Raw genomic sequence first — 17,951 nt, forward strand, 5'->3', positions numbered from 1 at the left:
CAGCATGGCTTTCTGAGGGACGAGTCATACCCTACAAATCTGACTGAGTTCTTTGAGGAGGTCATGAGACAGGTTGATGAGGGACGAGCAGTGGATGTGGTGTACATGGACATCAGCAAAGCATTTGATAAGGTTCCCCACGGCAGGCACTTTGATGAAGTCAGGAGGTATGGAAATCAGGGTGACTTGGCTGCCTGGATTCAGAATTGGTTGGCTGACAGGATGGAGAGAGTGGTTGTAGATGGTAAATATTCTGCTTGGAGGTCAGTGCTGAGTGGTGACCCGCAGGGTTCTGTTCTTGGGCCTCTGCTGTTTGTAGTTTTTAGAAATGACTTGGATGTGGAGGTTGAGGGGTGGGTTAGTATGTTTGCTGCTGACACAAAGGTTGGAGGTGCCATTGATAGTATCGGGTTATTTCAGGCTTCAGCGAGACATTGACAGTATGCAGAGGTGGGCTGAGAAATGGCAGATGGAGTTCAACCTGGATAAATGCGAGGTGATGCATTTTGGAAGGTCGAACTTAAATGCTGAATATAGGATGAAAGGCAGATTCTTTGCAGTGTTTAGGAATAGCGGGATCTTGGTGTTCAAGTGCAGAGCTCCCTCAAAGTTGCCACACAAGTGGATAAGGGTGTTAAGAAATCAGATGGTGTTTTGGCTTTCATTAACAGGGGGATCGAGTTTAAGAGCCGCGAGGTTATGCTGCAGCTGTACAAAACCCTGGTGAGACCACACTGGAATATTGTCTCCAGTTCCGGTTGCCCTATTATAGGAAAGATGTGGAGGCTTTGGAGAGGGTGCAAAGGAGGTTTACCAGGTTGAGGAGGTTGACTGAGCTCGGACTTTTCTCTCTGGAGAGAAGGAGGAAGAGAGGTGACCTGATCGAGGTGTACAAGGTAATGAGAGGCATGGATATAGTTGATAGGCAGAGACCTTTCCCCAGGGCAGGATTGACTGCCACGAGGCATAGTTTTAAGGTGTTAGGAGGAAGGTATAGAGGAGATGTCAGAGGGAGGTTCTTCACCCAGAGAGTTGTGAGTGCATGGAATACTTTGCCAGTGGTAGTGGTGGAAGCAGAGCCATTAGTGACATTTAAGCAACTGCTGGACATGCACATGGACGCAGTGAATTGAGGGGAATGTAAGTTAGGTTCGGTTATTTTTGGATTGGGATTATTCCACGGCACAACATCGTAGGCCGAAGGGCCTGCACTGTGCTATACTTTTCTATGTTCTATGTTGTGTGTAAGAGTCAGAAGCCCAGTTGTTAGTTGCTTGGCTCTTTAGCTCAGTAGCTACCCCTTAATTTTTTGATGGCCAAAAGTGGCTGGCAAAGCAGACTTGCAACTTGAAAGCATGATGACATTTGCCAGGATATGAAGCATTGACCTACATGGTTTTTTGCAGATGTCTATTGCTGCATCCATGTCTGTGAATGATTTGTGCAGCAGCCTTGAAGTTTTCACAGAGTCCTTCAGAACTTAGATGTGGACCTTGGCAACTTTAAAGAAGTCTAAAAAATATCAACACACATACATTTTGGCAATGACTGGTATGAATATCGATAGAGAGTGGATAGCCAGAGACTTTTTCCGAGGGTGAAGGTAGTTCTTATGAGGAGGCATAGTTTAAAAGTAAGTGGAGGTAGATATAGGGAAGATGTGAGAAGTAGGTTCTTTACTCAGAGAGTGGCAGGAGCGTGGAATGCATTGCCAGAGAGGGGAGTGGAGTCAGCTTCATTAGGAGCATTTAAGCAGCTATTAGACAGGCATATGGATGATAGTATAAGGTAAGGGTGGAGGTTAACTCGACGTTAGGTTGAGGGTAAAAGCTCAGCACAACACTGTGTGCTGAAGGGCCTGTCCTGTGCTGTACTGTTCTATGTTTGTATGCTCTATGAATCCGTAAGTAATTAATCTGCAAGTAGCTGACAGTGTCTTTAAATAACTCTGGCAGAGGGGTTATTCATGTTCCTGGTGATCATACTTTCAGCAATGTGTCATTGAAGGACTTTAAGCGTTGAGCTCTGATATCCCAGTATTGGCAATATCTTGCCTCCTCTACATCATTTCATCAGGTATTTGCTGCATGCAACGTAGAATTGTCAGAATAGCATCCATGGCAACTTGCGTTTGATGTGTGCTCATGAGTCAAATATACAATTTCAGATCTCAAAACCCTTTGTGGCCCTGAAAAACCAGGCGGCAAGAATGCAGGCTTTACACCAAGCGTGATTATCTGAATCGTTTCCCTCCTACTATAAAGCTGACAGTGAGACTTCCGTGAGTTCCACCAGATGCTGTTTGCCAGTTATGACAAGAATTTCATGTCGCTTTTGACCACCTACATGAGGAATGGGTAACAAATGCTGGTCCTGTCAGTGATGTTCCCATCCCTGAAAATATGTGGAAATAAATTGAACCTAGTAGTTATCATTTCCTTTTACTGCGCCTTGTATTCTTCGGCAGATATTTATCCCCCTGTATTCATTGCAGAGTAGTTGAGCATGTGTTCCAATTGAAATCGTTTGTACTAACAGTTGGGAAAAATGTATCTAAAGATTTTTTTGAATGCAGGTGATTTAAACACCGTGCGTTTTTCTGCATATCGGCCAGCAATGAAGATCCGCCGACTCCAGAAAGCGCTCTGTTGTAAGTACATCCACACATTCCAGAATTTGTAATCTCGTGCTGTGTTTTGTTGTGAGCTTCCTTGCTTGCCTGTTGTCAGAAGTCATTGATTACAATTAGCTTGGTTTTGCAGTTGTTGAGACATCAGTTCGGCATGACCTTACAACCTTCCACTCAAAGGACGTTTGTCTATAAAGTTGCTGAAAATGCAATCTGATAAGGGCAGACAGGCATCTTAGACTAGAGTGAGTGAGGAAAGCAACAGGATGTCTTCTTAATGATTGGGAAATAACTACATGAAGGACTGAGGAGGACAGTGAATTAAAAGAGGAATGGTTTGTTTCAAATCAGGTACAGCAAAAGAAATTAAGAGAACGTAAGGAAGGTTGAAATTGAAAAGGCAAGTAATGGTTTATGTTCATTGGAAACCATCAACAACAAAAGTACAATGAAGAAAGTATTTGAGAAAATACAGAAGATTTCTTCAAATGAAAGGGAGACACTGTCTTCATGATATAGCACGGAGTGCAACTTTGGCGTTTAACCACATCATCCCTTGGCCTGAAGTCACTGTACTATTTACCCATTTTATAACAGAAAAATACTTTAATGATGAGTGTCATGGAGAATTTCAGCCCAGAATATAACCATATTCTGAGCAATTGCCACAACAGCTTAGAACATAGAACATAGAACATAGAACAGTACAGCACAGAACAGGCCCTTCAGCCCACAATGTTGTGCCGACCATTGATCCTCATGGATGCACCCTCAAATTTCTGTGACCATATGCATGTCCAGCAGTCTCTTAAATGACCCCAATGACCTTGCTTCCACAACTGCTGCTGGCAACGCATTCCATGCTCTCACAACTCTCTGCGTAAAGAACCTGCCTCTGACATCCCCTCTATACTTTCCACCAACCAGCTTAAAACTATGACCCCTCGTGCTAGCCATTTCTGCCCTGGGAAATAGTCTCTGGCTATCGACTCTATCTATGCCTCTCATTATCTTGTATACCTCAATTAGGTCCCCTCTCCTCCTCCTTTTCTCCAATGAAAAGAGACCGAGCTCAGTCAACCTCTCTTCATAAGATAAGCCCTCCAGTCCAGGCAGCATCCTGGTAAACCTCCTCTGAACCCTCTCCAAAGCATCCACATCTTTCCTATAGTAGGGCGCCCAGAACTGGATGCAGTATTCCAAGTGCGGTCTAACCAAAGTTTTATAGAGCTGCAACAAGATCTCACGACTCTTAAACTCAATCCCCCTGTTAATGAAAGCCAAAACACCATATGCTTTCTTAACAACCCTGTCCACTTGGGTGGCCATTTTAAGGGATCTATGTATCTGCACACCAAGATCCCTCTGTTCCTCCACGCTGCCAAGAATCCTATCCTTAATCCTGTACTCAGCTTTCAAATTCGACCTTCCAAAATGCATCACCTCGCATTTATCCAGGTTGAACTCCATCTGCCACCTCTCAGCCCATCTCTGCATCCTGTCAATGTCCCGCTGCAGCCTACAACAGCCCTCTACACTGTCAACGACACCTCCGACCTTTGTGTCGTCTGCAAACTTGCTGACCCATCCTTCAATTACCTCGTCCAAGTCATTAATAAAAATTACAAACAGTAGAGGCCCAAGGACAGAGCCCTGTGGAACCCCACTCACCACTGACTTCCAGGCAGAATATTTTCCTTCTACTACCACTCGCTGTCTTCTGTTGGCCAGCCAATTCTGTATCCAAGCAGCTAAGTTCCCATGTATCCCATTCCTCCTGACCTTCTGAATGAGCCTTCCATGGGGAACCTTCTGTGACATGACTTTATAAAACATCCCAAGGCATGTCATAGGAGCTTTATAGAGTAAAAATTGATACTGAGTACTGAAAGAGATCCGAAGGTAGATGATTGAAACCTCACCAAAGAGGTAGATTTTAAGGACTGTTTTGAAGGAGGAAACAATGATGCAGAAGTTCAGCAAGGTAATTCTAAAGTTTAGGCCCGAGGAAGTTGAATGTCAGGCTGTCGATGATGGAACAGCACAAATTGTGTTGAAAGGCTGGAATTAAAGGAGCTCATGTTCCTAGAGGGGCTACGAGTAGGACATTATCAGGGGATGTGCATGGGTGTTGCCAGGTCAGGGAGGGATTTGAAAGCCAGGACAGCAATGTGAAAACCAAGGCACTGCTTAACTGTGAGCCATTGTAGATCAGAGTGCGCAGAGAAAGATGGGTGAATGGAACTTGGTGCGTGTTAAGACAGAGTCAACGGACTTTTAAATGATGCCATGTTAAAGAAAAGGAGAACTTGGGAGGCCAACTTGATATTCATAAGAATGGTCATGTTCAGAGTTAATCAATGCGGTCGGGTTTCAAAACTAACGGACTTACCTGGGGCCAAATGTTGTGGATGTGAAAATAAGTAGACTTTGTGACATCAGGCCTATGTGGCCAGAATTTAAACTCTGGGTCAAAATAACAACTGGTACAATGAAAACTGGTAGCTAGCAAGCAGACCTCCTTTCAAGGACCAAAGATAATGGCTTCGTTCTGCACGAGATTTAATAGATGGAAACTGTCCGGTTATGTAGAGACAGTGGAAGAAATGAATGAGGGGGTGGTGAGATAGACCTAGGCATTGCCACCATGTATGTGGAAAGTGCAGTGCTTTCACATGATATTGCTCTGGGGCAGTGTTCAGATGAGAAAAGGAGTGGGATTTTACTGATTTGGCCAGACCTAGGTGATTCACACCCACAGCCATGCTGTCAAAGATTTGTGGATGCCAGAAAAACTGAACTTGACTGTTTGCAGTAAATGTACAGCATTTCAGATGTCACTTGATCCTGCAGATTGACTCCCTAGAATCTGCTTGTCAAATGATTTATATGGCTAAAAGGTTCAAGTATGAGTTTGCGCTGTGGAACTCATCTCGCACCGAAACTGGCCAGTTGTTATATCAAGATTTGGAGAAAGTATTAGTTTTTTGAAGAATGTTCTGATACAGAGAGAGCGACTAATAGTTTCCTGAAAAATCGTGGGGCATTGGCCAGGAAGTTTAACAAACAGTGGGGAAAAAAACAAACTTGACCTGAATCCTATGTTAAGTATATAATGGATTTGTTCGACAGTGAGGATATCAGAAGATATTCTCATTTTTAAGATTAGACACGCGGGATAATTTGGGTCGGATGCACTTCTTGAAGCGACCAGAAAGGTACAGAATTATCCATTGGATGTGAAAAATTTGAAATGAAGACAAAACTTTTTGAGGCTGGGGTGGGGAAGAAATGAAGGTCCGATTTTGCTCATTCAACCTCTCCCATGACAAAATGCACTTGTCGTGTCTATAAGATTGGTGACGGCACTTAAATGAAGAAAAATCAACATGGACATTTCTTCTGCTGTACATAAACCATGAACATTGAATCTCTTGGCAAGGATAATGTGACAGGGCATTTGAAAAGCCAAGTTATTGTAATTTGAATTAAGAGATCAGGCTGTAGAACCTGAGATCAATCTCAGAATAAAATGTAACAACAGCGATAGATGAGGAACCTCTTCACTCACAGAGAGGTGAACTTTGTAATTCTGTACTCCAGAAAATGTGGCGCCTCAGCCAAGAAGTATGCTCAGAACGGGGATTGACATGCTGGGGTAGTCAGTGAAGCACTATTAATGTCACAGGATTAGTAATCTGGAGGCCTGGGACAATGCTGTAGAGTATAGGCGTAAATTCCACTGTAACAGCTGATGGAATTTGAATTCAGTTCAATATAATTTTGGGGGTAGGTAGGAATGTGGAGCCGACATTGCAGTCAAGTCAGCCACGACCTTATTGAATGGTGAAGCAGGCTTGAGGGGGCCAGTTATCCAACACATGCTCAAATTGATATAATCATAAACAAAGCTGGTCTCAGTGATGGTTACACCGTCACTGTTACACTATTCACCGTTATAAAAACTTGACTCATTCACTTATGTTCTTTAAGAAAGGAGCTCTGCCATTCTTATTTGATCTCACCTCCATATGACTCCAGGTCCACAATAACGTGGTTGACACTTAACTGCACTCTGAAATAGTCAAACAATTTGGAGGAACTATGGATGGGCAGCAAATCCTGTCCTTGCTATTCCTGCTCCTTGTTGCTATGATTGTACATGCTTTAACATATTAACCAATTTCCTCTTTGAATCCATTTGAGGAGCAGTGTATATTTTGTATCGCTTGGTGATTCTCCAAGTATCTGATGGATTTTGCATAGTTCCTTCTACCTTCTAAATGTGAGCTCCTTCCAGTGTTTAACCTTTAAGGTAGGCAATCGTTCTCGAACCTTTTTGATTGAATGCCTACATATTAATAGCAATCACTAACCTATCTATTATTAATTGCACATTCATAATACAAAGGGCTACATGTAAAGAAGTGTTCTGATCATCTTTTTAAAAAGCTACTTCCTGACGGTTATCATGGAGATGAGATTAGATTCCCTGCAGTGTGGAAACAGGCACTTCAGCCCATCCCCCTATAACCCACACACACCCCTGAACACTATGGGCAATTTAGCATGGCCAATCCACTGAGTCAGCACATCTTTGGACTGTGGGAGGAAACCGGAGCACCCGGAGGAAACCCACGCAGACACGGGGAGAATGTGCAAACTCCACACAGTTACCTGAGGCTGGAATCGAACCCGGGTACTTGGTGCTGTGAGGCTGCAGTGCTAACCCGCTGAGCCACTGTGCTGCCCCGATGTGTGTATTTGCTTCTAACTGTGATATCTGTCAGTCCCTGGACTGGTGTTTGATACGGGCACTCACAATGTATATCCACTTGATCCAAATGCTCTTCTATTGTTAGCCTGATAAATCAAGAAAAGGTCTGGATCCTTTTGTATATTTTTCACATCACTATATAGTTGCGAGTTTCAAATTGCAATAAGTAAAAATTCATGACAAATAAAAGCATTCCAGAATTGTTTCGACTTGATGATAAATAGTGAATATCTTTTCTTGACTGCAGCTTTCCCGCCTATCAGTGCAGGGAGGCATTGCTTAGCAAGGTTGGAAGAGGAATATTACTGTTCCAATTAGTTACATTTAATTTATCACCATTGAAGCTCGCGTTAGTTAGTCTGCTTTTTTCCAATATATTTAATCTGAAGTTATGACAGATGATTTGGTTTGTAGATCTCCAATTACCTCTCTACTGTAGAACCCAGTTTTGAAACAATTGATATAAGGCACTTATTGTACTGTCACTGATGCTGTCATTATACTACCAGAGTATGGCTGTAATGCTGAATTACTTTAGCCTGCCTTCATGAAGCAGTGCAATCTTTCCTAGATAAGGATGAGGGGAAGGTGCACATAAAAGACTGATTTATAAAATTGAGATTCATGGAATATATAGGTCACTATCAAATTTGGTTAAAAAAGATGGCTGAAGGACAGAAGCAGCAAGTTATGATAAATAGATGAGAAGATCGCTATTAGCAGTTTCCCAAGTATTAGGACACTGATTTTTGGAGATAGATACATGATTTGAATTTGGGAATATGGCATACAGAAGGCCCTTCAGCCAATCAAGTCTATGCAAACCTAACTGCACTAATCCCACTTTGCAGCACTTGGAGAATAACCTTTAATTTCATGTGCTCATCCCAGCACTTTGTTAAAAGTTGTGAGCTCTCTTGTCTCAATGACCCTTCTGGGTAGTGCATTCCAGATTACCACCACCCTCTGGGTAAAAATATTTTTCCTCAAATCCCCTCTACATCTCCTGCCCTTCACCTCATAATTGTGTCTCCTTGTTATTGACCCTTCAACTAAGGATACAGCTGCTTGCTAACCTTGCCCCTCCTAATCTTCTGCACCTCAGTCACGTCCCTCCTCAGCCTTCTCTGCTCTAAAGACGACAACCTGAGCTTATCCAGCCAGTCTTCATAGCTGAAGTGCTCTGCCCCAGGCAATATCCTAGTGAATAATCTCTGCACCCCCTCCAATTCAATCACATCCTTCCAACAGCATGGTGATGAGAACTGCATACAGTTTTCCAACTTTGGCGAAACCACAGTTCTATACAATTCCAACGTAACCTTCCAGCTGAAACCATCTGTGCCATGACTGATAAAGGCAAGTTCTCAGCACGCATTCTTAATAATCCTGTTAACCTGTCCTGCCACCTTCAAGGTTCTGTGGACAAGCACCCCATGATCCGTCTGTGTCCCCTAAGCATCCTAGTGTCTTGCCATTCATTGAGTACCTCCTTGTCTTGTGACTTCTTCCGATGTGCATCACCTGATATGTTTCAGGATTAAATTCTGTCTGCCACTGATCTGCTCATCTGACCAACCCATCTATATCTCATTATGCTATATATATCACGAACAGTGAGGGACCCAATATGGAACATTGCAGTACGCCATTTGACACAAGCTTTCAGTCGCACAAACAGCCTTCTACCTCTGTGCTCTGTCTCGTACCACTATGCCATTTTAGAACTACCTTATCGCAACAGCCAGTGGTGCCAGATGTGTTTACCTTTATTATCAGTCTCACATGTGGGACCTTGTCAAAGGCGTTTTTGAAATCCATACAAACTACATCAGCTGCAATGTAAGCATAGAGCACAGAAGCAGAAATAGGCCATTCAGCCCTTTGAATCTGCCCTGCAATTCAAAGAGACCATGGCAGAACAGTTAATTGTATCAGAGATAATGGGAACTGCAGATGCTGGAGATTCCAAGATAATAAAATGTGAGGCTGGACGAACACAGCAGGCCAAGCAGCATCTCAGGAGCACAAAAGCTGACGTTTCGGGCCTAGACCCTTCATCAGAGAGGGGGATGGGGACAGGGAACTGGAATAAATAGGGAGGAGGACCGAAGATGGAGAGTAAAGAAGATAGGTGGAGAGAGTGTAGGTGGGGAGGTAGGGAGGGGATAGGTCAGTCCAGGGAAGACGGACAGGTCAAGGAGGTGGGATGAGGTTAGTAGGTAGCGGGGGGTGCGGCTTGGGGTGGGAGGAAGGGATGGGTGAGAGGAAGAACCGGTTAGGGAGGCAGAGACAGGTTGGACTGGTTTTGGGATGCAGTGGGTGGGGGGGAAGAGCTGGGCTGCTTGTGTGGTGCAGTGGGGGGAGGGGACGAACTGGGCTGGTTGAGGGATGCAGTAGGGGAAGGGGAGATTTTGAAACTGGTGAAGTCCACATTGATACCATATGGCTGCAGGGTTCCCAGGCGGAATATGAGTTGCTGTTCCTGCAACCTTCGGGTGGCATCATTGTGGCAGTGCAGGAGGCCCATGATGGACATGTCATCAAGAGAATGGGAGGGGGAGTGGAAATGGTTTGCGACTGGGAGGTGCAGTTGTTTTTTGCGAACTGAGCGGAGGTGTTCTGCAAAGCGGTCCCCAAGCCTCCGCTTGGTTTCCCCAATGTAGAGGAAGCCGCACCGGGTACAGTGGATGCAGTATACCACATTGGCAGATGTGCAGGTGAACCTCTGCTTGATGTGGAATGTCATCTTGGGGCCTGGGATGGGGGTGAGGGAGGAGGTGTGGGGACAAGTGTAGCATTTCCTGCGGTTCTCACACACCACCCTACCAACCTCCGGATGCAACGCATTATCCTCCGACACTTTCGCCATTTACAATCCGACCCCACCACCCAAGACATTTTTCCATCCCCTCCCCTGTCTGCTTTCCGGAGAGACCACTCTCTCCGTGACTCCCTTGTTCGCTCCACACTGCCCTCCAACCCCCCACCACACCCGGCACCTTCCCCTGCAACCGCAGGAAATGCTACACTTGTCCCCACACCTCCTCCCTCACCCCCATCCCAGGCCCCAAGATGACATTCCACCTATCAATTACAGACCAATGAATCTCACGTCAGTGGGAGGGAAACAACTGGGGAAATTCTGGAGGAGAGAATTCATCTCCACTTGGAAATGCAAGGTTTGATCAGCATGGCTTCATCAAAGTGAGGTCACACTTCACAATTCTGATACAATTTTGCAAGGTATGTAGGTGCCCAGATTTTCACAAGGGTTTTGATAAGCTATAACACATTAGGCTACTTAATAAGATAATAGTCCATGATGTTGCTGTCGTATATTATCATGAACAGAGGACTGGCTCACTCATAGAAGACAGAATTGGGACAAGGGAGGCATTTTGCAGACGACACAAAGGTCGGAGGTGTCGTTGACAGTGTAGAGGGCTGTTGTAGGCTGCAGCGGGACATTGACAGGATGCAGAGATGGGCTGAGAGGTGGCAGATGGAGTTCAACCTGGATAAATGCGAGGTGATGCATTTTGGAAGGTCGAATTTGAAAGCTGAGTACAGGATTAAGGATAGGATTCTTGGCAGCGTGGAGGAACAGAGGGATCTTGGTGTGCAGATACATAGATCCCTTAAAACGGCCACCCAAGTGGACAGGGTTGTTAAGAAAGCATATGGTGTTTTGGCTTTCATTAACAGGGGGATTGAGTTTAAGAGTCGTGAGATCTTGTTGCAGCTCTATAAAACTTTGGTTAGACCGCACTTGGAATACTGCGTCCAGTTCTGGGCGCCCTATTATAGGAAAGATGTGGATGCTTTGGAGAGGGTTCAGAGGAGGTTTACCAGGATGCTGCCTGGACTGGAGGGCTTATCTTATGAAGAGAGGTTGACTGAGCTCGGTCTCTTTTCATTGGAGAAAAGGAGGAGGAGAGGGGACCTAATTGAGGTATACAAGATAATGAGAGGCATAGATAGAGTCGATAGCCAGAGACTATTTCCCAGGGCAGAAATGGCTAGCACGAGGGGTCATAGTTTTAAGCTGGTTGGTGGAAAGTATAGAGGGGATGTCAGAGGCAGGTTCTTTACGCAGAGAGTTGTGAGAGCATGGAATGCGTTGCCAGCAGCAGTTGTGGAAGCAAGGTCATTGGGGTCATTTAAGAGACTGCTGGACATGCATATGGTCACAGAAATTTGAGGGTGCATCCATGAGGATCAATGGTCGGCACAACATTGTGGGCTGAAGGGCCTGTTCTGTGCTGTACTGTTCTATGTTCTATGTTCTATGTTCTATGTAATTCCTGATATATCTCTCTCTCGCTCCTTGAAAAATGGTACCACATTAGTTGTCCTCTACCAATTCCCCTGTAGCCAGAGAAGAATTGAAAGTTTGGGTCAGAGCCCCTGTAATTTCCTCTCATCTCTCATTGCAGCATACGATACAACCCCTTCAGACCGAGAGAATTATTTACTTTTAGGCCTGGCAAAGCCTCACTCCCTCCGTCAGTCTGCTCAAGTACCTCAGTCCCTGTCCCCAAGTTCTCTACCTCCATCTTCCTCCTCTTGAATGTAGACTAAAGTGAAACATTCTACCAGTGTCCTTCTGTACGGTATAAAGTTTGCCCCCGGACCCTAATGGGCCCCATTCTTTCTCTGGTTATCTTCTTCCCCTAAATGTACTTGTGAAATATCTTGGGATCTGTCAAATTTTATCTTCATGTTTTTTCATGCGCCTGTTTCCTCCGAACTGCTTTAAGTTCCCTCTGAGCTTTCTATACTCCACTGGGGCCTCCATCATTTGCTCCCTTTGCACCTACTGAAAGCCTTTTTTTTGTTCTTAACCAATTCTGAATATTCCTACACATCCAGGGTTCTTTGTCTTGTTATTTCCAAATTTCATCCCAAAGGAAACATGTTGGGCCTGTGCTTTCCCCATTTTCTTCTCAATCACACCTTCACTTTCTACTGTAGAATTTGCCAGACGTAGCTGAACCTGGTCTACTTTGGTCAGATCCTGCTTTATTTTAATAGCATCTGCCTTCCTCCAATCCAAAATTATTTTTTTTGCAAACTACCATTTTCTTTTTCATAACAGTGGTTGTTATCACTAAATTCTGCCCACTACCACCTTAAACAACTTGGCAACTTTGTTCCCAAGAATTAGATCTGGGACTGGACTGTCCCTTGATGGACCTTCTATATGTTGACACAATAAACTCTGCTGAACGCGTATTTAGAAATCCAACTCCTCTTTACACTCGATAACAAGGTGGACATTATTTTAAAATGAAAGGCAGTAGGTTTAAAGGGGATGAGGGGAAAACCTTTTTCACCCAGAGGGGTCTAAAATGCACTCTCTGGGATTATAGTTGAGACGGGAAATCTCAGAATCTTTAAAAAGCACTTGACGTGTCATTACGTTCAAGGCTATGACCTAGTGTGTTGACAGTGGGTCTAGTGTATTTCGTAGTATGTCCTTGATAGTGCAGACTCAGTGGGTTGAAGGGCCTCATATATTGTATGATTCACTGATTATGACTATCTCAAACAATGTTGAGGAAGTTGAAATCCCCTGGTATAGTTACCATCTTATTATTGCACACCTCAACATGAGTAATAGAGCGTGAAGTTCCAAAATTTACCACGATTGCCAAGCTTGCAGGAGCCCAAACAATGAGGATGATTCTGATCAGCTGCAATAGGCCACCAGAATGGGAAATGACACGGCAGATAGAGTTCAATACAGCAAAACGTGAGGGGATCTGGGATACAGTGTGGTTTAGTCAGCAGTGGCCCTCCTCCTGAGTCAGAAATGTTGGTGTGATTCTCACTCCGAGACAGAAGGACCCAGTATTCAGTGCAGGAAAGCAAACTTGTGTGGTAATGAATCCTCAGCCTGGATCGACGGGTTAGGTTAGTGGCAGATATATCTACGAAATCAAAAGATGATAATTGCAAAGAGTGGTGATCTTTGCTCACTGTTCTGAGTTCGGTCACTAGACCCGAAACGTTAACTCTATTTTTCCCTTCACGGATGCTGCCAGACCTACTGGGATTTTTCCAGCAACTTTGCTCTTGTTCTTTTTGTTGTTGATCAACTTGCATTGTGTTACCCCATATAAAATGTGAAATGTCAAAAGCAAAACAAAACGATGCATGAGGTGAAGCAGTTTAACTAAAGGGATAGTGGCAAACAATAAATACTCGAAAGACATTGTTCCAAAGAGTGTGTGAGGACTGAAAAACCCAGGAATGTAGGGGTCATAAAGCCATAAAATGAAGGAATGGAAGTAGGCTTTTTAGCCCATTGAATTTGCTTCACCATTCGATCAGATCATGGCTATCTCTGTTTTGAATATTCTTAGTAACCCAGCTTCAACAGGCCTCTGGAGTAAACAATGCCACAAAATCAAGCCATCAGAGGAAATAAATTCATTTTCATCCCTGTCTTAAATATGTCACACCTTATTCTGAGATGATGCCCTTTTGGTCGTAGATTCTCCTCCAAGAGGAACCAAACTTTCTGCATCGACACTAACAAGCCCCCTAAGAATCCTGTACGTTTTAATAAGGTAACCTTTTACTCTTCTAAATTCGAAAGAGTACAAGTCCAACCTATTTGACCTCCTTAGAAAGAAGATCCTTCTGTACCTAGAATCAACTTAGTTAACCTTCTCTGGACTGCCTCCAATGTTGAGATTTCTTTCCTTTGATGAAGGGCCAAAACTATTTGCTGTGTTTGATATGTGGTCTGTCTCGTACTTTGTATTGTTTCAGCAATACTTCCCTCTTCTTTTATTCCATTCCTTTTAAAGGCCAACAGGACACCTCCTTCTTAGTTGCTGAGCATGGTTGCTAACTTCTTATGATTCATGCACAAGGAGCTTCAAATTCCTCCTGCACTGCAGCTTTCTGCAATCTTTTTTCCATTTTAATAACATATAGCTCTTTTATTCTTCTTGCCAAAGTGCACAACCTGACATTTTCCACATTATATTCTATCCGCCAAGTTTGTGGCCATTCACTTTCCACGGAAACATAAGAAGTAGAATGAGAAATGGGCCATTTGGCCCTTCAGGCTTGCTTTATCATTCATTATGAATATATCCAATCATCCAACACAGTAGCCTGTTCCTCCTTTAACCTTATATCCTGTGATCCACTTAGTTCCAAGTGCTAAACCCAAACTCCTTTTTGAAACTGTGCAATGTTTTAGCATTGATTGATTTCTGTGGTAGTGAATTCTGTAGGCTCATCAGTCTCTGGGTGAAGAAATATCTCCTCATCTTAGTTTAAGGGTATGAAGAATGACTGTGACTCCTTTGTTCTGTACATCCCTGCCATCAAGAACATCTGCCCTCCATTTGACTTGTTTAGTCCTGTAAGAATTTTAAGCTTCGATGAGAAGCCCCTTCATTCTTCTGAATGCCAGTGGTATAATCTTATCTGACGCAACCTCTCCTAATATGCCAGTCTGCCTTCCAGGAATCAGTCTGCTAAACCTTTGCTGCACTGTCCCTAGAACAAGAGTGTGCTTCCTCAGATAAAGAGGCCGAAACTGCACGTAATATTCTTGGTATGTAATTGCAGCAAGACATCCCCACTCCTGAATGCAAATTCTCTCACTATGAAGGCCCTTCTGCTATTTGCCATCTTTACTGCTTGCTGCACCTGCATGCTTACCTTCAATGACTTAAGTACAGGTTTGCCCAGATCTTATTCTACATACCCATGTCTTAATTTATATCCATTCAGGTAATGATCTACCTTTCCGTTTTTGCTCCCAAAGTGAATAATCTCACATATATCCGTGTAATACTGTATCTGTCTCACATTTGCCCAGTCATTCAGCTTGTCCCAATGACACTGAAGCATCTCTGCATCCTCCTTACAGCTCACCCTCTCATCCAGCTTTGTGTCATCTGCAGATGTGGAGATAGTGCATTTGATTCCTTCGTTTGAATAGGTGGGTAGCCGGAGTCTGAGCACAGATCCTTGCGACACACCACCTGTCTCTGCCTTTGGAAAAAGACCATTTATTCCTATCCTTTGATACTTGCTGACCAGTTTTATTTCCATCTCAGTATATTGCGACAATCCCATGGGCTTTAATTTAAAGCACTAATCTCTTGTGTGGGATTTTGTTAAAAGCCTTCTGAAAGCCCAAAGAAGCCACATCTAGTGGTTCCCCCCTCATCAACTGAATGAGTTACATCCACAAAGAATCCCAAAAGATTGTCAAGTATGATTTCCCTCTATCCCTTTCATAAATCCATGCTGTCCCTGTTTGATCTTGCCACAGTTCAGCTGTTAAATATTTTATAGTAAAGAGACCTGAAATTCCTCCACCCAGAGAATCCATTGTTCCTGGTATTATGGCAGGGTGTGGGAATGTCCTTCGTTGCCTGAGGAGCCTGGTACCGCTAGAGAAACCGGGTTTCAAAACTTATGAAGAAATGGTAGGAATAGTGGCAGCTGAGAGATGAGCACCAACACAGACTCACAACTGCCATTGGTGCGAAAGAGCACTTCAATCAACAGCAAATTGCTGGTATAAATTAGTCGTATGCAGAAACTGCGGCAATAAAGGGCCCATTGAATGGGTGTGTTTGAGAAAGAAATATGAACAGTGTACAGCAAAAGTACTGAAAGTGAAGAGTTGGAAAAAAATCTACATGTAACAATGACAGCATGGATAATCTGCTAGTTTCACTGGGAGGACCATGGCTGGAAAAAAAATCAAACTCAGTTGGGTTGAACTAAGTTGCTTGTCAGATTCTGAAACTGATTCATTGCAAAATTCTAAAGAAGCGTGCAATTATTTTCATCGGGATCTGGGAGACATGGAGAAGACATCTGTCGAATTGAAAATCAAGTGTGAGAGTCCAGCAAAATGTTGCAAGGCAAGATCAGTGCCTCGTGCAATCAGACTAAAGCTTGAGGCAGAATTAAACCTACTTGACAGGGCTCAGAAAGGATTTCCAATGATGTTGCCAGGGTGGAGGATTTGAGCTATGGGGAGGCTGAATAGACTACTTTCCCTGCAGTTTTGGAGGCTGAGGGGTGAACTTGGAGGTTTATGAAATCATGAGGGGCATGGAGAGGATGAATAGCCAAGGTCTTTTCCTTCGAGTAGGGGAGTCAAAAACTAGAGGGCATAGCTTTAAGGTGAGGGGGAAAGATTTAAAATGAACGTAAGGGGCAACGTTTTCCAAGCCGAGGATGGTGTGTGTAAGGAATGAGCTGCTGGAGGAACTGGCGGAAGCAGGTACAATTAGAATATTTAAAAAGCACTTGGATGGGTACATGAATAGGAAGGGTTTAGAGGATATGGGCCAAATACTGGTAAATGGGATTAGAAAAATAAGGATATTCTGTTCACGTAGATGAGTTGGACCAAAGTGTTCTGTTTCCATGCTGTACGTCTCTATGACACTATGACCATAATTGAGTGACACTGGTCAAGATGGGAATCCTTGAATCCAAAAATGATTGGCCCACACCTATCATTCCACTGATAGATGGAGTATACATCTGCGCTGCTTACAAGTTCGCTACTAATCCAGCACTATGTGCTGAGCAGTATGCTTTGCTTGTAATCGATGACCTACTTGTTGGACCAGCTAGAGGTCTGCTTTTCAGTAAGATTGAACTTAGTCAAATCTATCTCCAGATTAATAGAGTTCCTGAGTCACGGAAATACTTGATTATTGTAACACGTAAAGTAGTATTCAATAACAAGAGATTTCCATTTGAAATCCATCCTTGCTTGGATTATTCTAACATGCCATGGATCAGATTTGAAGTGGATTGAAAGGAGTCTAGTGTTGCCAAGACAATATTTTACTCACAGGGAGAACCTAAAAAAGAGCACCCTCACAAGTTAGATTTGAAGAAGTGAGGAAAAATGACTATGATTTTAAAAAATAATTTCCATACAATACTAAGGCCATATCATTGATGCCGTGGGATTATACAAGCCCCCTTCAAAAGTAAAAACTGAAGTTCACTGTGGGATGCTGTAAATCAGAAACTGAGAGATTGCTGAAGGATTTTAGATTACCTTTGCCAAATGAGTTGACAACGAACAGTCCCTATGTAGACATTTTCTACTTCGAGCAAGTAGGGAACACTCTTTGGCAACGGTAGGACAAATTAAGAGAGACAGTCAAAATGACCCACGACTACGTGAGTGGTGGGTGTGGTACTGCAAAGGGAGCAACCGGAACTGAAACCATTTGTCACGTGGAAGCTAGAACTATCTATACAAGGAGGAGGTCTCCTGTGGGGAATGAGGGTCATCACTCCATCACAGCTAAGGAAACGCATGTTTAAAGGTCAGGATCGGGATTCCCGGAAGGTATGTTGCCTCCCTGGTGCCAGGGTCCGGGACGTCTCCGATCAGGTGTATAAGGTTCTAAAAGGGGAGGGCGAACAGCCAGAAATCGTGTTACGTATTGGCACTAATGATAAAGCCAGAAAAAGGATTGAGGATATAAAAAGTGATTTCAGGGAGTTAAGATGGAAGCTGCAAAGCAG

At 43.7% G+C, this 17,951-nt stretch overlaps 1 long non-coding RNA gene across 1 annotated transcript in view; it reads left to right on the forward strand.

The window, feature by feature from the left end:
- Nucleotides 1-2,574: 2,574 nt before the first annotated feature.
- The window catches only part of LOC132208479 (uncharacterized), a 35,337-nt gene continuing 19,960 nt past the window's right edge, over nt 2,575-17,951 (forward strand). Inside the window, exon 1 of the long non-coding RNA XR_009444593.1 lies at nt 2,575-2,650. This is a non-coding gene — a long non-coding RNA (uncharacterized LOC132208479). The remainder of the gene's footprint in view (nt 2,651-17,951) is intronic.

This window comes from Stegostoma tigrinum, unplaced genomic scaffold, assembly GCF_030684315.1.
Source record: "Stegostoma tigrinum isolate sSteTig4 unplaced genomic scaffold, sSteTig4.hap1 scaffold_414, whole genome shotgun sequence".
NCBI classification, from domain to species: domain Eukaryota; kingdom Metazoa; phylum Chordata; class Chondrichthyes; order Orectolobiformes; family Stegostomatidae; genus Stegostoma; species Stegostoma tigrinum.